The 17,660-nt window shown below is 44.8% G+C and overlaps 1 protein-coding gene across 2 annotated transcripts in view; it reads left to right on the top strand.

Annotated features, from left to right (window-relative positions):
* Nucleotides 1–17,660, top strand: part of LOC6538176 — a 57,941-nt gene that overhangs the window by 7,451 nt on the left and 32,830 nt on the right. The window lies entirely within an intron of this gene.

Here is a 17,660-nt window from a genome sequence, read left to right as displayed (position 1 = left end):
TAAATGCGGATTTTATTAGACGTGATTGTGGGATTAACAGATTCCATTGAGTAGGCTGGCCGAAAGTTCGTGCATGAGTCTGAAAGTGATTACTCAGCATTTTGTTTCCCATTTCTGGTGAATTTTCAATGGCAAATATGCAGTTGGCAGGCGGCTCGGGTCGTACAGATATGCTTGAAAATATGCTTTCTGGCCAGTCAACAGGCATTGCGCATACGTCGTGTGGGGAATGGAATGGCATGGCAGTGTAGAGCAGAAATAACAAGCGATTTTTGGGGCAAAATCAAAAATCAAGTCATTGCTTTTGAACTACGGCAAACATGGGGACCATAAACCGGAACGTAAACCCGGAGAGAGATAGCCGGAGAAAAAGCAGCGCTGAGCAAGGGGAGTTGTGCTGGAAGCAAGCTAAACATTTCCTCAATTTATTGGTGAAATACGATTTGTGCCAGGAGACTTTTACGAACTGGCTGCTGAGCTATGCCATGTACTCCAGATGCTTTTTGAGGCATCAGGGCATTTTATGCAAATGTGGCAACTTTATGGTTTGCTGCTGGTTCATGTGCATGTGCAGGTTCATATGCAACTGCATGTTCTGGTGAACGCAATCGAAGCATATGACTTTTAAGTGAACTGTGGTCATCATTACGCCGAGCTTCTCAACGGCTTCCAATCGGTCATATATGTATATATTTGCACATGCCTTGGCCAGTAAAGAAGTAGCAAAGGAGGAAATATATATTGCATAAACGGGCCTGGGTCGAGACATGTGGAATACGGGTTAAAGCGGCCCGTAAGTGACAGTGACGGGAGGCAATAAGGACCAGAATCCTGTCCAGTCTAAGCCTTTTGTACGGAAGGGGCAGGACAACAAGGCAACAGAAAGAGAATTCATGTAAATTCAGTTGAGTTAACAATTGCAATTTTTGCATGGTGCTGCCTTTCTTGTGCCATTCGCAGGCTTTGCCTTTCGGTATGTTTTGTGCATTTGTAGCATCGTTGGCTTTCTGCTGCCTCCTGCATATTGACAGATAAATCAATCAAACTTTCCCCCATCCCCTCGGATGCACCGAGGTAGTATGTGTTGCAAGTGGTAGTCAGCTTTCGGTTTTGGCATTTGGTACTTCGCATCAGCTTCAGTTCCCATGCGCAGTCAAAGATTTTCAATTAAAACTCTATGTTTTCCGACTTGCAAACAATAACAAAAATGACTAAATTATCCCCGGGCACAACAATGCTGTTCTAACAAAAATTCCTCGTTCACTTGGTATACGATGTATGCAGTGCGAGTATCTTAGATAATCGAAAAACTTTTCCCTGGCATGTCGAATGGCTTGAAGGGATTTTCCAAACTATGGTTACTATATATATACATATATGGGTGCTGCGTTAAAAAACGATATCCGATTCGCTCGCAGGCGTTTTTAGAAACGCCATTAGTGCCTGACTGGAGCTATTAAAAGTGAAAAGTCAAAAGCAAAATTCATCCCTTTAACGTGCAACTTTTAGACCATAATTAATCATTTCTTCTGGCATTTCGTGAGTGTATGTGTGTGGGTGTGGGTGTATGTGGCTTTGCGGTACCGTTTCGAAAAGTTTGAACTAAAAAACTGGTATTGGCTGTGGCATCAATTATAATTAGCTCGAAAGTAGGTTCAGGCCTTAATTATACAACTGGTGGACCCCGCAAAGTGTGGGCGGTCGATGGGGAAGTTGCCCAACTATGGCTGATTGCCAATAATCAAGTATACGCCCCATGGCGCCGGGGACAAAGTTTTAAAAGCTGCGTGATTTGCGTTTTACGCTTTTAGTTCACAATTTGTCTTCTATTGACGTTGGATATTGCGCATTTTAAACAATTTACGGGGGTATCAATATTTGCCGAATGTGTTTTGAATATCAAATGAGTCCCGATTTCCCATTCCGTACAGAATGCCATTCCGGGCCCTTTCACTCGTTTCGTTTCACTTCGCTTCGGTTTGGTTTTGTTTGGTTTGGTTGAGTTTGGTTCAGTTGCCTTTTGTCCCTGTAAATTCATTAAAAATTTGCTGCCACACGGCGAACACAAAATACAAATCCGCAGTGCAAATACACAAATTTTGCGGCCTGAAAATGGGAATGGAAACTTTTGTGTGAGTGATAAAAGAGCCGGGTTTTGCTCTTTGGGTCTTCCGGCGGCGGCTGTTCGTCGAACTATTTGAGTGTCTATAAATAAACACGGAAGATGTTGAGGGGCTTTTTGGTCCCCTTTTTGGTTTCGGGCCTAACAACATAAATCGAATCTTATTTATTTTGGTTTTGCAATTTCTTGAGCATGAGTGTTGCTTGCACAGATAAAACGTATTGAATGCCCTAAATCGCATGCCGGCATACCCAAAAATACGTTCAATGCCTTGCCATCATTTGTTGTTGCCGCTGTCGATTCTAATGCCCTAGTCTAAGTCCTTTTGGCACCCTCGCACAAACGGAAGCGATTTGTAGGGGGTGCCGGGGCATAGGAATTTTGTCATCAGGGTTGACCCAATGGTCTCTGATTGATATATGCACAGGGGGAAAAACAGCAAGGAAAAATATGTATTTGAAATGTCAATAAATGCCAACTTAAGCTATGCCCATGAATATAAAGCAAGTGAAATATTATCAAGCAGATTACAAGTGGTACACAATTTAAATGATGTATTACTAGGATAGTGAATTGGTGTTTTTTTAAATTAAATTCAACTTTGATACTCATGTTTCTCTGAGTGGATATTACAAGGGCACAAAAGTGGGCTATCCAATTATTTTGGCTGGACTCCCAATTAGATTTCCATTAACAGGAGTGTTGGTTACAGCGATAAGGGCATTCGAAATTCACCCTTACCCAATCGGGAATCCCATATCTTGTTGCTTTATTTATTTGCACACAGCGGCAGGGACAGGGCAAGTTTAGCATGAATTCGGGTCAACTTTATGAGCAGCCACGCAGTGCGTGTTGTGTTGCTTTTGGGCCGATTCTTTGCGACTCCTGTGTGTGTTTGCTTGTTTGTTAAATTCTGCAAAATCCTTTCATACAGAAAATGGCAAACAAGCACAGTAGCAGCTTGCTGCTAGAGACAAAGGAGGAGCGAAGGTCGCAGCGAATGAATAAATAAATAAGCCAGAGCCACTGTTCCTGCCACTCCTTCTGTATCCTGTACCCGAATCCACATCCACAAACCAACCCCAATCCCCACACGAATCCTTTGAAGGAACATCGTTTGCTGACTGACTGCGCTGGCATTTTTGGACAGCGAGCAGTGGCGAATGGTAAATGAAATGCCGTGCAAAAATTTATAGAAAATGTATTTATGCGTCGCTCTGCTCTGTTCCATTTCGTTTCTCTGGCTACAAAGTAAACAAATCTTTGAACGTGCCCCACATGCCCGGAACTCACCCACACTCACGTATGGTATGTGTATCCCCAGCACGCACACACACATACACACACACACACGTTTCAAGGATCTGGCGACCCATGAAAGCGAGCCAGAAATTAAATTTTCGTAAATTTGATTCGTAATGCGTGCAAGGAAATTCATTTAGCGCGGCATTGTCAAACAATTGAAACTGCCTTTTACACTTAATTGCGTGTTTATACGTCAATCAGTTTGGCCACTGAGCAGCTGGCTCCTTGAGGCAGGTTTCCTCAACTATGATCCCTTGGCCACGCCCAAGAACTTCTTATCGGCCTTTGTGATTTCGTACACGTAGTGTCACGTTCTTCAAAATATGAAACGCTCACTGATTTTTAATGAACCAAAAGTTGTTGGCTTGGCTTTTGGGCCAAAAGGCACAAAGTCGCAGAAAACTAGAACAAGTCGAATGGGGGGGCTGTGGGAGAAGTCGAAAAAACTTCACAGTCCTTTGATTAATACGTGCACTAAACGAGTCCTGCCATCCCTACCTGCGGGCATCTTCTCTAAAGTCCGGCTACATCGTTACGGTCATGTACGCAATAATTAAAAGTATCGAAACTTGTGTGTGACTCCACGTGTATCCATGTATCCGTGCGGCCATGTGGCCATGTGTGTTTCCAGCTCTGTGTGTTGTATTGTGCCCTGTGTGGGCACTTGTCGCCTGGCCGCGCGGCCACTCACTGGGGCTGATTGCAAACGCAAACGCAGACCGGTGAGGGGGACGCCACTGTTAGAGATATGCCACGTTACGTATACGACATGTGGTCCAGTGTGTGTAGTGGGTATGTGGTACGTGAGCTTCTACAATTGTGCGGGATTTCTTTTTCTGTGTTTTATGCCCCACATCCCACGGTACAGTGAAAAAAACGAAGACTGGGGTTAAGAAAAATCGTTCTCTTAGGCTTGCCCTCATAAATATGCAATTAGGAATATCCCTTTTGGTTTTAATTTGAAACAAGTTCTCATTTGTAGCCAAAGTTTAAATAATAAGTATAGCATTTCGCTCAGTGTGCCAATGCCGGCTGGCTGGCCAGTCAATTTAGGGGCATGGCCGCTGTGGCATAGATTGCCAGCGCACGGAACAAAGCAAATGACAAATAAACAAACAAACAAACAAATGGAACGAAACGTAGTCATTGGAGTTGCTGCACACGGAACGTGTGTATAAATAAAAACTTTGCAACAATCGCCCCAAAGTCTCAGAAAGAAGGAGTAAGGCGAAGGAGTCCGGAAAAGCGGGGGAGTTCGGTGGGGACTGTGGGGAAAAAAGGAAAATCCAGATAGCCAGCGAGCAGGCGATGCCCTCCTCACTAATACACAAATACACTTAAGTTATTGTTACTGTTATTTAGTTAGTTTATGCCACTTTGTATTATGTGTGTGAGTTTGAGGCGGTGCGTGAGCGTGTTTGCTCTTTGTCTGCGCCCGTATTTGTTCTTCATTGTATTGCGTTTTCTTCTGATTTTCTTCCAGCCGCCACCGCAAAACCGGAAAACTCAGCCAGCAGTGCCGACAATGAATCAAACAACTCCACTTTGATTTGATTGATTTGCGCTGCGTCAGCTGGGCGCGTGTATGCGGAAATGGGGGGAGGGTTCACAGTTGAGAGTGCAAAATGAACAAAAATGAAAATGGAAAAAAAGGAATTTGAATCGGCAAAGCAAATAGGAACATGGACAGCATATGGAATTGTTTGCACTGGCAATCAGACTGCAGACAAATATATTTCAAAAGACCGAATTCCAATATGCCCTCGAGTTTATGGAAAAATCCACTTCATTGGGTCCTTCAAATATTTTGAAACAATATAAAATTACATTTTTCTAAATGACCATTAGCAACAAAAAGCTTTCTTAATTGATGGCAAAAGCCTTTTCAAGATTACTTATTTTTAAAAGAGCAATAATTATGAACTTTAAGAAATAATAAATTCCAGGAAAGCTTAATATCCTCTTTGTATAAGTGGTGATCAAATTTCAAGACTCATTCAAATACTCAAAGCCCTCAAGAAAGCCCTTCAAGTATTTGCCACTTAATAACCAGCCAATAAATCAGATTAGGGAAAAAATATTGCACCTCAAATTTATATGCCGCCTGGAAGTTCAGACTGTGAACAAAACGTCTGAGAAGAGCATTAAGTACAGTGAAGTATTTGCAATTGATTTTAAGGTTTCCCCACCAGCAGCAATTTATTCTCCAGCTGCGAGTGTGTGGTGGCACTTATACACAGAACACCGAGCAAAACCCACTCAAACTCGGCTAGGTGTTACTCGCACACAAAAAAGTGTGTGTATGTGTGTGGGTCTAGGCTTAGGCTCCATGATCCAGGATCCTGAATCCACTCCAGAGTCCTTTTTTATTTGCTAGCTGGCGGAACATGAAAATTTACTTTGCATGAATTTGTTCGTCACGCTTGATTTTTTATTTATACATCAAGCTGGCAAACCAAATATGTCACATGGGTGTGCGTAGGCCGTGAACGGATTAGAAGCGTAGCCAGTAAATGGGTTTTGAGGGGGCTTTTCGAATGGGACATAATAGATTCAAATCCCATATACTTTTTGTTTTGGTGTGAGAATGTAAATTTAATGCGTCACGGTTGGGTTTTATTTTGTAGTTAATTGCAGGTGGGAAAGCACTTAAAACACTCCACACTACTCCACCCCTGAACTTGGTTGTTACTTTGGGAAAAGGTGGTCCTCACCCAAAGTACTTTCCCAGTCATAACCTGATGAAAACCCCTTGGATGTTAAAGCCTCATACGTTCCAAGCTAATTAAAAGTCAAAGTGGAATGACTTTTGCAACCCCACACACACGCGTATGCAACAACATGGTTCGAATTTGACGCATTGCTCATACGCAATGTGGAACAGCAGCAATGTCGAACAATAGCGTTCCGTAAACTTCAAACGATTGACAGGATGTAGCGGAACAAGGATGCAGAGGAGGGAATGAAGGAAAGCGAAACAGCAATGGAAGGGAGTTCGCAATTGAAGCTTGCTGCTTGCTGCTGGCTGCTGGCTGCTGGACATCCTGCCGAGGCTTATTAAAATTTTATTGTTCAACCCAGTTGTCTGGCCGAAGAAGGAGAGTAGTTGACATGGGAAGGCGACATGAGAAAGTCCATGGAGGCGGGTGCCAAAGACACAATTGTGACGGCTGTAGATCGTGGGACAAAAGGAGGCGTTCACCGGAGGGCGGAGGACTGTCCATTGATGGGACAAACAAAAGGCAGGTGCAAAATGCGGACAAAGAAGCACTTTCACGTAGAGCATTACAGCAATGACAACGAAGGGTGGCCAATGACGGGGGATTCTGCCTTTGTGGAAACTCGATAAATTACAAGATAGCGAAACGAATCAAACAAAACCCAAAAATTAGCCGCTACTCGCTTCCTGCATTTTTTGTTCACGCTCAGAGCCCCGAGATTCTGGTAATATTTTAATAAAAATGTCAACTTTTGAGCGCACGACAGGTCGCGTGACATGCTGCCACAGACAGGTGGTGACGCAGCAGCCAGCATCAGCAGCAGCATCAGCAGCAGCAGCAGAAGCTTCAGTCTCAAGTGCCTCATCCCGAAAACTCCCCCTGATGTATTTATGATGAGCCCGAACTGATCCGCCTGCTCCACTGCCACCACCACAACCAGTGTGTATGTGAAGCACGTTTTGCGATTTTGTGATTTTTTGCTGAAAATCCATTTGACGCTTGGCGCCGCCGCCCGGGCTTACAGTTTAGTTTATCTGCGTAAAAATATTTAAAGGACCCTCGTGGCCCGGCATCGGCAAACTGGCAATCTGGAAATCTGAAAATCTGGAATCAACGCATGTAGGCCTCATAATTCTGTCAGCGTCATAAACGCGCCGCTTGCCTCAACATGGCAGCTGCATGCGAATGGAATAATAAAAGAGGACACTCAATCTGCTAGCCTAAAAACCCCAGCACCACCCACACCATCCACCCCACCCACACAATCTACCTATTCCACGATTCAACATGAATCTGAATCTGGGCGACTTTATGTTTTAATTTGATTTGATTTGTGTTGCGTTGTTGTGTTGTGCTGCGCACACTGTCGTATGTGCAAATATTGTTAAGGCAACCAAATTTGATTTATCACGCGCTCGCACCATTGGATTTTCCCACCCCCGCCCCCCCCTTTGTCCCAGGCGTCTTAATTGGTTTTTGGCGTGCGAATTTTGGGCGCGGAAATGGGCCGAGCAATTAGCTGTACTCCGTATGCCACTTTAGAGGCTGTTGGGGGCGGCAGCAGCTTGGGTGCCTGTTAAGTGGCCACAAGTAGCAAAAAGCTGCAGATTTCGCCTGGGGCGAGGGAGACAATTGTCGGCAGAGCTGCCAAGTGAAGTTTGCAGTGGAAATTAAGGAATCATCACAAAAACCATGCCGCGTTTATGCGGAGCATTTTGCAAAGTTGCTCATAAGCAAAGTCACACTTGAGTAGTAGGTAGCAAGCAAGCAATTCAAATCTTTACAAGTAAATATAAATATTACTAGAGCTTATATATGCTTATGCAATTAAATTAAAGCGACTGAGTTATATTCTACAGCTTATCAAGATTCATGAAGTGCAAACCCTTTTGTGGCTGCCTTCTATCCATTCTGTATTCCCCATTCATAATTCATTTGATAAATTGTGAAATTGAAAGCGTATTTTGTTTATTGAAATAAATGCATAACATATTCATGAATCAAAACCCGCCAAGAAGGTTGAATTAACCGGGATAAAAGGCATACCTAATTCCCCACCCGGTTAATCGGATAAATTCAGCTTTTGTAAACTCGGACAGCCACTGGTGTGAACGCAACTAGAAGGCGGACAGCTGCTTTTTGCCACACTTTCTGCTTTAGCCAGTTTCAGAGTCTGCTGACTGTGCTTAGGATTGAACTGCCATTTTAATTATGCAGCAGCAGCCGACAACCGACGCTCCACGTTCTACGTTCTACGCTCCACGGTCCACGGTCGACATCAGCGGGCGGTTGTAACTCAAGGGCGCGCCGAGGTCGTGGCGCCTTGCAGAGCCTGCGAAATTAATATAAAATGGCAAAAACTTTGCAAGGACATGGCGGGCTGGCGGTTGGGGAAATGCAGGGCATGTTAGCGAATAGCTACTGTGCCTCAATGGCAGATTGTGGCGCAAATGCAGCCGCCAACTGCATAAAATTTAACGAGAGACCCCGGACTGGCTGGCAGCATTCAGAAACAATTTGCTGCAGATTATGAAAATTGCTTAAGAAATTAAATTGCTGCAATGGGCGTAGCTATGTACCTACATATATATATATAGCTGCAGGAATAGCACAAGCCGCGTTGGGCCAAAGGTCCTGCGGTCGCAGTAGCAGTCGCGGTAACCGCGGGAAATTTGCATTTCCATTTGCGGTTACGGTCGAGACTCCAAACCCTCCGTTTGCCAGCGCCTTTGATTTGGCCCGGCACGTAGCAGTCGGTGGGTGGATGGGTGGTTAGATGGTGAATGGCACACAAAAAGGATTTCTGCTGCCTGTCCACTTTCTGCCTTGGTTACTAATTCAATTTGCAATAACAACACAGACCGACAGCGGTATGCTCTAATTATATTGCGGCTGCTATGGTCAGCCAAAGCTGCTCGGGCCGTCAACTTTATTAAAAATATTTTGGGCACAGGCTCCCACCCACAAACCTGAACTGTATTTACATACTTTTCCTTGCGCGGGAAATTTTTACGATTCCTAGACCAATTTGGAGGGCAAAGCACGCGCCCGGCCTATAAAGTGGGACCCTTCTTTATACATTCTTTTTTTTTACTGTTCAATTAGCATAATGGGCACACCAAAGAAATGGCGATTCTTGCGTGGAGTGGGTAGTGGCAAGTGGGGAGTGGGGAGCAGACATGAAGACGCGACTGATCCTTTTGGCAAATAAATAAATGCATAAATATAAATACAGTTGCGGTTGGAGTCCGAATTTTGGGAATATGGGGTTGCCCTTTTTCTCGTTTCTTCATTTGGGCCCTTCCGTTCGTTTTGAAAATGGTCAGCCGGCAGGCGGCACATCATTTCCGGTTTGTTTACGCAAATCGAGCACATTTCGCATAATTTCCTATTGCCAAATGGTAGAGCGCTGTGCACGGCATGCCAAAGTTACTCCACATATTTATATATGTATGTTATGTGCGCAATGTTTTTCTTGTGGCAAATTTTATGAAAATGCTTCCCAAATTGAATGAAAACATATTGACTATGCCATGACGACGACGTCAACGATGGCAAACGGCAAGAAAAACAACGTTGTTGATGGTTGACGGCGAGGATTCGGATTGGCAATGGGAATGGAAATGGGGGTATAGAGTATGGGGTATTGGGCAAAGCGTTTGATGTTGGCACTGCAAATACATGTCCCTGTATATTTGCCTACAAGTGTATACATACGTATGTGTATGTGTGGGTTTGGAATCTATGTGAGGTCCTTGGTATCTGTGAGTTTGCGTTATCGCCTGCTATTTGTATTTGCTACCCGCTGAGTGTGCGTTTGTGGGTTGCGGGGCTTTTTCTGTGGTTTTTTGAATATGTCTCATTTTGTGATTGCTCCCCTGCCACTTGCCTGTCATTCTTCCCCCTCCTACTCCCGAAATCCGCTCCCCCATCTGAATTCCAATCCTGGGACAAACATGCCCGTTGGAATTTGATTTGATGCCGGCCGACAATAGGGCTTGAACTAAGAAACCAAGGCACACTGACCGCACTGGCTAATAAACAACAAAGCGCATAAATTGTTGGCCTAGACAGCATCCAGTATACGCCCGAGTGCCTACGCCATGGCCAATTGGCTGCAATTTAGCAAAATGCATCGAAGCGAAGGACCCCGGGTGAAAAATCCAAATAACAAAAACTAAAATAAAGTACGGAAAAAAATGACGAGAGAATGTTCGTTCAGGAAGCAGGAAAATGAAGCCAGGCGACGAAGGACGACGACGGAACGGCTATGAAAGATCAAGCTCAGGAATGTTGTGTACTTTTCCTGCTCGTACATACATACTCGTACATACGAGTGTATGCAGTTTCTGGAGAACAGATTGCTTTAATAGTTTAGTGCGGGAATTTTCTGGCTGAGCTATGGAATCCATTCAGTATTTGCTATCAGCTTGGGTTAAATTTAACATTTTCCTTATTTATTTTTAGACGGATTGAATGAAATTACTTATTTTTAGTAGATATTTTCAGATAATGGAATTCCATTCATTAAAATGGACTGCAATAATAATCAAAGTAAATACTTTTTGGAACAGGCGCAGCTAAATTCTATTTGTTTACATTAATGAAACAATTTTTGAACTGCAAATTAGAGCAATGGAAATTCGACTTCCTGCGGCTTACTCCTTATCCCATGATAAGCATTGTATAACAAATGGCCCTTTGGCTCCGCCCCTTCCGAATCCTAAAGGTTGTCATTTATATCGCTTTTTTGCCATGTATATATATAAATAACATCCTGCCCCTGCTGGCTGTCTGTCTTTGACTTGCCGTGCATAATTAAATCAGATCACATTTTAAAATTCCATTTATATTTACCTCTTGTCGGACCTGGGTGTCTGTCTTTTTGTCGGACGGGACCGACTCGTAAATCATGATTAAAAGCTTCGGGCGACAGGGCTGGCCGCCCAACTACTATGCCTAACACGTAGCCAACCAAAAATATAAAAAAAAAAAATGGAAAGAAATATACTACAAAAAAGGACAACAACGGGGCGGCAGAAACTTCAAATAAAAAGCGCTGCGGCCAGCAAGACGACATAGCTGGCAGAGCAGAGGAGCTAGTTGCCGCAAAGATGGCAGAACTGGGCGAGATTCAATTCTGGAGATACAAGTGGCGCAAGAAGAGCAGTTTCTGGTTCCAGCCAGCCAGCCAGCAGCTGCGGTGGTGACTCACTTCTCAGCCGCCAGAAGAAAGGATGGGCAAAAAGCGAGACAACACAGCGGAAGCAACAAACAACATAGAGCACACAGTTCTAAAAAGAAAAGAAAAAAAACGACGGACTGAAAACGTGATATGGTAGGGTAGATGGTACATATATGTTGCTCGACTTGTATATAAGGCGAGATAAATCAAATGTGGCGAGAAATTGCAACAACAATGGCTGGCAAAGCCAAGAGTGGAGTCGCCGTCGTCGGCGTCACAGGACGAACAGAGCAGAGCGCAGAAAAAAAGGGGGAGAGAAAAAAACTAGCCAAAGCGAAAATGCGAAAAATTTATCCAATTTGGTAAAAATTTAGGTCACAGCCGGGGTACCTCTCCTGGAAGCGCCAAAAGCGCAGCAGTGGCATCCACAGGCCACAGGAAGAGCTCAAGTGCAGCAAGTGCTGAAGCCATTGTCTCGCTCTCGTTGGTTGTTGGTCGAGGCGAGCCGAGGAGCTATTAGATAGCGTAAATTTGCAGGACGATGCAGGACGTTGCAGGACGTCGGGAGAATGGTTGCAACTACTCTATACTCAACTAACGAAGCCCAACAAAACCGCACGGAACGAGGCGCAGCCGGCACAAAAGTGAGCCATGATAAATATGGCACAAGGGGGCCTGCAAAATATAAACATAAAGCATAAAACTGAAGGACCAAGGACGAAACAGGAGGCCACTGAAGGAGTCCTGGTCAGAGTTCGGTGAAAGTTGGCAACTGCTAACTGGTTACTAGCAACTGTCATTCCCAGCGACACATACACAATTTACACAACTTACACAACGGCCCCCACAGCCACCGCACAACCCACTCCCATTCTACTGACAGCTAATAGCACATGAAATGAGTAAATTATCGCACACTTGGCGGCAGGGACAGCTCCTTTACGCTCCCTCCCCCCCGTTTGCCAGCTAATTTGCAGTGAAAAGAAAACCAACAAGCCACAACATTGCGTATACGTGATATTTGCTCTCGGCGAGTTCGCAGCATCCCCCATGCGATGTGGCTGCCAGTTGGCAGATAAGCGAGAAAGTGCAGCGTAAAAAATCGAATGCATATTTCACAAACATAAAATGACGCAAAAAGAATGAGAGCAGTAGAAATTCGATGCCAGGAGGTGCAAAAAGGTAAAAATGACAGAGGGTAGAAAGTAGCAAGTGTCCTGTTTCTGCAGATTCTGCAGCCATCCGTGCCAATAGTATTTTCTGAATTACTTCGCACGATATGAACTCTGGCAACAAGTCCCAATAATTCTTAAGCTGCCAATAAAGGAAAAGGAAACCCGGAGCACCAGAAGCTCCTGGAACCGTTGGGATGCTGGGCTGTTGCTCTGCATTAAATCAATGAATTGAACGGGCAACGGATGTCAGTAAGTTGCCATTTTGAGAAATTAAAAGTGCCCGTTGCCGCCTTCATTTCCGCTCTGCCATCTACTCGCTTCCGCTGCCGCCTGCGGTCACACTGCTTTCCATGCGACCCCCCCCTTCAGGTAATTCCCCAAACGCAATCCTATTAAAAAAATGCGTAAGGATACTGAAATTACTTTCGCCGGCAAGGCAGCGCACAGGAAGGCAAAGGATCCTGGACCCAGGAAAGCCGCAAAGCACTCGATAATGATGCCCTGACCATGCTGATGCGTCCGATAATAAGCTGCCTAATAACCCAAGGCGACCTGCGGAGACGTTTATGGGCGTGGCCCGGAATGGGCGTGAATGTCCTGCTGCTTCAGCCGCTTCAGTCGCTTCAGCTGCTCCTTTACAGTTCGTCAATTTTAATGGTTCTTGGGAGGACACACTCGGAAATCGCTGCTAAAAGTAATTCACTTTTATATTAAAAAGATTTTCGTTATGCCCGGGTAGGTCGCTCATTTGCATGGCGTCCTCTTCTTGGCTGTTTGGCTGTTTGGGTGTCCTGTTCTGTCCTGTCCCTTGGCTCGGCGCAAAAAGTAATAAAATAAACAAGTGTCCTGGAAAAAAAAAAGGACGGCCTGCTGTAAAAACCGGGTCTACACCAATGTCCGCCGACAAAATGGTGTGAAAGTGATTTATATTTTAATTCAAAAATGAATTATTTAGCACACTTTTTAATTCCTTTTAGTCTTCTTCGCTTTATTACGGCTCGAATCTGAAATTCTGATTACTTTTTATTTGCTTTTACTTTCGAGAGTTTATTGCATTCGGTTTGGCCCAAAGAAATGCAAATATTTCTGCTCATTATTGCGCTACATTTAACAGGGCCAAGAGAGGCCTAAAAGCTGTTGACAGTCGGACAACAGAGTGAATCCTTGTGAAATCAGAACCAAATGCCATCAGACAATTTGCCGCTTAAGCGTGCAATGACATGGCACGGAAATGGGAAATGGGAAAAGGACTTGTGCATAACATGCATAATAAGGTACATCAGCAAGGACCCGCTTGACTCGACTCGACTCCACTCTGCTCCCTGGGATAACTAGTTCCTGCGATGTTATGCCTGCTCCAGAAGTTCCCCATCATATGCAAAGCAAAATCCGACGGTCCTTAAATAAACCATCCTGCGACTTAGCAGCCCGGCTGGCGTGGCGTTATGCCTCGCATTATGGAGCGCATAAAAGCTGGTTATAACCATTATTTGGGCGGATTGTAAGTCTCTGGTTGAATGCCTGTGAAATCGACAGTAAATTCAGCACTCCTTTCTGCATACTCTCTTTGTTGCAACTGATTATTATGAACCCATATAAGCAGCCCGAGGAACCAAAAGCGCTAACAGACCTTGGGCCAAAAACAAAGCAGCGAAAGCAAAAAAAAGTATATATTGTGGGGGCAGGGCCAACAAACTGCGAATAGAATGGAATTTGCAGTGTCCTGGTCGCCAGACTGCAGCGAAAAAATTTGAATATAAAATGCGTTATGCTGTGGGATTGGCGAAGGGCGCTGGGCGCAGAACGTAGGGCGTCGAAAAAGGAGCGCCAGATCCTGCGGCAACAATGAAATTGCGTATGTAAATTTCATGTCGTTACCAGAGGCAGCGGCAGCAACAGCAGAAGCAGCAACATTGCTGAAATAATTAAAGTGGAATGCACCCGCAACAAAAAGATAGAGAAAAAAATCGCGACGCGGCCAGTTTGGAGTTGGAGTTTCCATTTTGGAGTCGCAATCGCAGTTGTCCTTAGTTTCCGGGGTCCTGGGTCGCGAGTCCTGGGTCCTGGTCCTGGTCCTGGTCCTCCTGTTTGTCTATTGCCAGCTTGGCAGCTTTTTTTCGCCGACTCCTCGGTCCTTCGTCCATATGCAAAATAGAAGCAGCAGCATCTGCTCCATGCTTCTTGCATTGCAAATGTGCGGCTGCAACAACGAGACACTGACTGCAACTTGTCAAAAAATGTCGCAACAACTGCGGCAGCAGCAAACGCTTTTGCTTTGCTTTGGCATAAATATGAGTGCCATCAAATTAATATGCGTGGCATATGGCGGACGATTTTGTGGTAGAACATGTTAAGTGCATTCAGCGCCAGATGTTCCCACAGCATTGGGCAAAAAATTGTAGGCCAGGAAAATGCGGATGGGAAATAAGACAAATTTCTCAAGTTACTGCAAATTTACTGAACGGATCTTCTTGGTAATATGAGTACTTTTCTTCTTTTGTTTTTGATATTTAAGTAAACAACATTATAGTTTTGATATTTAACAAATCTGGAAATAACTTTTAACCCAGCTCTCTATTGATTGCACCTCACATTGGATCACAATTTAAATTGGGAATTCATGTTAAATAGTTTTAAAGTAATTCCGCGTCCCGATTTTTTCCTGAGTGCCGAACTTTGGTGCCGCGGGACCAGTGCATAATGCAGGCAGGACTCCTTGCTGACTTCTTGGCATCTTGGCAGGTTTTTCACGCTCCTTGAGTGACGAGCACGGATGCCCGGCGTGAGTTATGATGCTTAGCCGCGTTACTGCGGCTGGCGTGGCAAAGATAAAACTCCCATCTCCTCGAGCATTTTTCGAGTGTGCTGGAGCCGGAGGAGTGGTGGGAGTGGCAGAAGCATCCGGAGCTGGAGGAGCGTTTAATTTGACTCGGAGTTGGCACCCGCAACTGTCCACGGGTGTGAAGCTTTTAGCGGAATTGTCTGCGGCATGAGTGTGTACGTGTGTGTGTGTGTGCAGCATGCACATGTTGCACTGTCAGCTCAAGTGTGGCTGTGAAAAAAACCGGCGAATCCTGTCGCCGTCACCTGTGCCCTTTGTTAATATCCCAAATGGATCTCACCGCATCGCCCCGCATCGGCGGTTGTTCTTAATTTAAAAGCTTTTCATTAGAATCTCAGTGGGAAAACAAAATGCCAAGCTGTCGAATACCCGAATAAAGATGGTTATATTCCACCACTCAAGGATATATGTATGTCCGTTCATCCTAATCTACTATCTCCTGGCTAATGACATGTGAAATGTGTTGATAAAAAGCTTGGGAATGAGCACTAAGACATTATAAATTTGCGTTCCGAACGTTTGGCAGCTGTTGATTCAGTCCACTCAACGCATCACTGGGCAAAAAGTGGCTGGGCTTAGTTTTTGGGGGAGTGAAAAAGCCGGATCAGCCGTATCGAACCGGGATGGAGGCACGGGCACGGACCTGCCCCTTTGCCACATTAGCCACGCATCACCGGGCACACGGACGCCTCGAGGCAGGCAGCTGCTGTCGCATTTGATTAGACTTTGTTTGCTTCTCTCCCTGGCTTTGGTCAAAAGGATATTGATAAAGGCATTGTGAGTCCTTCATGAATGGGTGTATGTGAGTGTGTGTGTTTGCGCGCAAAGGTGCGTTCCTAAAGTTGAGTCAAAGGTTTTTCGCTTTGACTCGTAATTAATTTGCTTTGTTTCATCCGCTTGACTGGGCAGCAACCACCCAGAGAAATTGGGGCCCAAAAATTGGGGCGTGGCAAGTGGCAACCGCTGCGTCGCAGTTGGTGGCCGGCCAACTGAGATGGCCCTTCGGCCTCGGCCATAAATTATTTTATTAAGCCACTTCGGACGGCCTTTCAGCACGCCCCGAAGTTATGTGAATTATTTTGCAAAAGTTAATTTCATGCAATAAATTCTAAATCGCGTTGGTAACATTTCATGCCACTGGAGGCGATTTCAATTCGTTTTGGCTGCTGGTTTTTTTGTTTTTCCTTGTTCTACGAAAACTTTTTGGGGGAGCGTGTGAGAAGCCTGGGCCGAAAAAGTATGCAGCATAATTACATTTTCAGCAGGTGATTAAATGGGCCGTAATTGTTTCTGGCGCTCCTGTTGTTCTTCGGCCCCCACTAATAGCCGTAATTAGTGGCTGATCCCGCTGCTGGGGGATGAGTCCGTGTCCGCAAGGATGAGTAGGTTGGGATTGGGCTACGGCCCAAGGGCTGGGATCTGAGAACTCTTGGGGGGCTCTGACTTTAATTTATGCCCGCGTGTCTTCCAGTCGTTTGTTTGTTTGTTGGTCTGCCGGGGGCTACATTTAAATTACACGATTTAACAGTGAAGCCTCGTCCTCTCCTCCCGGTGTCGGGCAATAAAAGTTTTTCACTCAAAACAATAATTGAGCGACATTGCCGGCCCACTTGACTTGGGTGTGTGTGATGGTGTGAGTGAAACTGCGACTGTGTGTTTGTGTTTGTCCTGGCTGCCTGACTGCCTGGAACTTCGGGCATCAATAAGCATCTCTTGATAAATGTCCAATTTAATTTTGCTCTCTTTACTTATCTCCGGGACTGGCGCTGTGCCTTTGATTCGACTTCACCACCGCCGCCCACATGGTCGCCCATTTTTTTTGTGTGCTTCCTATATGCAGGAGGAGCTTTTCCAGCTTTTTATCCCATTCTTTTCGTTTCCTCCGCCTTTTTTTTTTTTGCCGATTTTATTTCATTTCATTGGCACCATTTCTTACACTTTGTCGGCTTCTTTTTATGCGCTCTGTAATCACGATACGAGCGAATGAATGGCATATTCGTTTGCCACTTAAGCAGATAAGCATTTCAACAATTGAGCGGCGGGATTATGGCGAGCAGTACGATTTATAACCTGCAAGCGTACAAATAATTTGATATAAAAATATTACACGGCGCTTTAAAGGCCATCATGCACTTGTTGCGAATGGAAAGTTTAGCGGTTTCTATGCCGAAATCAGTGTATTTTTCATTCGAGTATGGGCTCTATCAGTCGCTTTCTTTTTTCTTGGCTTCCCCACATCAATTCCATGATTTTCATTTTTTCCCTCATTGCTGGCCAATTTATTTTTCCTTCCATTCTTCTTAAGGTTTTT

This window comes from Drosophila yakuba, chromosome 3R, assembly GCF_016746365.2.
Source record: "Drosophila yakuba strain Tai18E2 chromosome 3R, Prin_Dyak_Tai18E2_2.1, whole genome shotgun sequence".
NCBI lineage: Eukaryota > Metazoa > Arthropoda > Insecta > Diptera > Drosophilidae > Drosophila > Drosophila yakuba.
Note: the sequence above shows the minus strand (reverse complement) of the source record. Positions and strands in the feature narration are given on the sequence as shown.